Genomic DNA, 3513 nt, shown 5'->3' with positions numbered 1-3513 from the left:
AGTTAATGAAAAAGAAAGTTTGGGATTATTTCTTAGAACAATCAGACTATTCTGGAGGAAATTGCCCTGAATGGTAATAGAGAGAGTGCTCTCTCAGTTCCTGCTATAAACCATTCGTTATTTTCCAAGGTTCCTGCCTGATGATGGCATTGGTTCTCCTTCCTTTCCCACTTTCTCCTATCTACTAAGAATAATAATAGCTACCTTTTATTAAAGATCTGTTTTCTGCAAGGAGTTTTACAAGCATTCTCTCACAAAAAAAAACACAAGCAAGCAAAATATAACCAGAGACATTAAATACAGAACAAACTGACAGTAACCAGAGGGAAGGTGGGAGGGGATAATGGGGGGAAAGGAGGGGGGACTGTCAGGCACATGTATAAAGGACACTGGACAAAGCCAAAGGGGAGTAGGATCGAGGGTGGAAGTGACTGGGGTTGGGGGGAGTGGTGGTGGGGAAATGGAGACAACTGTACTTGAACCACAATTTAAAAAATAATGAAATAAGTAACTAAAAAACAAAACAAAATCATCAGCCTGGTAAGAAACCTCACCGCCCTTTTACTGACCAGAAAGAACTCATAGCTGTTAAGTGGGGAAACCAGAATTTGACCACTGTTCTGCTTAACTCCAACATTAATATTCTTTTCACTCTGCCTTTAAAATTCAGGGAGGCTGAAGAAGATAGGCATGGGGGATTCTAATCTTCAATAGTGAAGATGGGAAACGTTCCTGGGATGTCCCAGTGACACTCATTGGCATGCAGTGAGTAGGCAGTGCATTTCATTACCTCACATACCATTGTCTACCTTCAAGGGCAAATTTTTTTTTTTTTAAAAGTATAATCCTTAACTCTGGAACACTCAGAGTTTCAAAAAGTACATTTTGCTACTACAAAAGTGTGGGCTTTTAGAAAAGCCTATTTTTGAAAAATCTAAAATCACTTTCAAGTAAAAAACAAACTCATTTTTGAGTAATGTTGGTTTATATCTTGCCCACATACCCACTAATTTGCCTTTGTACAGTAGATAAATAACAGAAGGTAAGGAGTGTTTTGATCAAGCTGTTTTACCCCCCTTGATGTAGTCAAGCATTGTATATTGTAGTCATATAATGTATAATACTATTAGTATTGTACATTAATAATACAACTCTGAAACCACATTCATTTTCAGCTTGTGACACTTAAAAGACAGACTTCACAGCACTTTGCCCTAAGTTTATTTTGCCCCGAAAGCCCAGATAAACACTGTATTGGGAAAGCTTTCAAGTGACATTTGATCTTCCTATTCTGCCGACTGGGGCTCCCTATACAAGCAAAACACTGACGACAGAACAACTGTGCTGCCGTTGGCCATCAGGAGCCGGAGTTCAAGGTGGCCTCACTTTAATTCTAAGAAATACATTGCAGGTCACAGACACTCATATTCTCAAGCCTGTAGAATTCAAAATGTAAGTAATAAAGTGTAAAGGGTGAGATTTAGTGTTTACTTGGGACCATAAAATCTCCCTTCCCTGCCCCCTTCCCACCCAGAGGAAGACAAGAAAAATTATAAGCAGCTAAGTTTAAAAACACAGGTATGGCCCTGGTGGGTGTGATTCAGTTGGTTCGAGCATTGTCCCATAACCAAAGATTATAGGTTCAATTCCATGTCGGGGCACATAGGTAGCTTGTGGGTTTGGTTCCTGGTTTGGGCATGTGTGATTCCCCATATGGATGGTACTGAAAACAGCCAATCAATGCTTCTCTCACATCAATGTTTCTTTCTCACCCTTCCTCTCTCTCTGAAAAGCAATAAAAAAATGTCCTTGGGTGAAGATAAAAAAAACAAACAAAACCACAGGTATGAAATACAAGCGTTTGGACAAAGTACAATAACTAGATAGAAGCCATTTGCTGTGGGTAGATTACATGTAAGTATTCATAGAAAAGAACAGAGACCATGCCTGGAAGAGAAGTAATAATGACATGCACTGGCTCGTCTTTTCCTTGGATATTCCTAGAGGTGGTGGATTCCTGCGGTTTGCAGAGGAGCAGAGATACTGCCTTTTATGGTAGTGAGATACTACCATACACTAAGAAGAGATACTAAGAAGATAGGAAAATTCCTTGGCAAGTGGAATGGGGAAACTGAGAAGATAGCTGAACACAATGGCTGAGTTATCTACAGCCAGGTGCAGATAGGTGGTCACAAGGGCCTCCCACCTGGTAACCTCACCCCCAAGGTAACCTCTCCTCCACTCGACTTTCCTTCCTGGAGATAACACGTAGACCTGTGGTATTTGAGCTGCAGGCCCAGAAAAGCAGGAAAATGGAGTGAACTATGGCCAGGACCAACTGAAATGACTAAAGATGCCTTGTCCTGTCATTCACCAGTCACAGCTGGAGAACCGAGTATTCTACAGAAACGCTCCCCTGAGACCTCCCCTAAAATTCCCCACCTGCAAGAAAGAGAGAAAAAAAAAACGCCTCAAGACATAGGACCCTGTGCACACACGTTCTCCCTCTAGGGAACAGCCCACACCAATCCCTTTCTTCCTTCTCTTCCCCCAATTCTTTCTTTGCAGGCATGCATCTCCTAGCAGAAGTGTCCAACTTTTGGGCATCTCTGTGTCACAATGGAAGAAGAGTTGTCTTGGGCCACACATCAAATACCTTTTGACACGTAATCACAAAAAATTCTCATAATATTTTAAGTAAATTTACAGTTTTGTGTTGGGCCCCATTTACGGCCATCCTGTGGTGTATGCAGCCTGCCGGCTGCAGGTTGGACACCCCTGCAAGACAATAAGCAGCTGACAGCTTATCCCAGGCTAATCCCCCGAACCTGTCTTCTCAAACCAAAGACCCCTTCTCTCTGACTTCCCAGTGAGCTACAGCAGCCCAGCCTAGACTCTCCTCTTGCCTCTTCTGTGCTAAGCCCTTCCTTGTTTCACCACCCCCATTTAATAAATGGATCCTCATATTCACCTGGACTCGTGTTGTAAAATCTTTCCTACACAAAGTCAAGAACCCACACACTACAGCTGGCCCCAGGCAGATTCTTTCAGGGGGTCTGTGTCTAGTTAACAGTAGCACATACTTATTCTGAGCATTTATGTGGCTTGTCTGAAGAAGAGAAGGAAGAGTCTAGGAACTCCTTGTTCAGGATTCCTTCCATCTGCCAAGTGTCTTTCCACTCCTGGCCTTCCAGACACAAACTCAAGATAAAATTATAAAATAAAAGTAAGAGCTATGGTGGAAGAAAGTTAACCGGTGTTTAGTAAGAACCCTGGAGGAAGAGAAAGGAATAAATAAAAGGGAGAAAATATTTTGAAGAAATAATAACTAAGAACTTCCTAAAATTAGAGAAAGTAGTTTTTATAAAGACACTTCTGGCTTTAAAAACATTGATCAGAAAACAGAAGGACTGTGCTCCCTTCGGCAGCACATGTACTAAAGTTGGAACCATACAAAGACGAGCATGGCCCCTGAGCAAGGAAATGCAATTTCATTAAGCACTTCATTAAAAA

At 41.7% G+C, this 3513-nt stretch overlaps 1 pseudogene; it reads left to right on the top strand.

The window, feature by feature from the left end:
* The first annotated feature begins 3412 nt into the window (after window positions 1-3412).
* On the top strand, window positions 3413-3513 carry LOC118994497 (uncharacterized; annotated as a pseudogene).

The sequence above is a fragment of the Sturnira hondurensis genome, unplaced genomic scaffold, assembly GCF_014824575.4.
Source record: "Sturnira hondurensis isolate 20B ecotype Veracruz unplaced genomic scaffold, ASM1482457v3 Scaffold0000880, whole genome shotgun sequence".
In the NCBI taxonomy this organism is placed as follows: domain Eukaryota; kingdom Metazoa; phylum Chordata; class Mammalia; order Chiroptera; family Phyllostomidae; genus Sturnira; species Sturnira hondurensis.
Note: the sequence above shows the minus strand (reverse complement) of the source record. Positions and strands in the feature narration are given on the sequence as shown.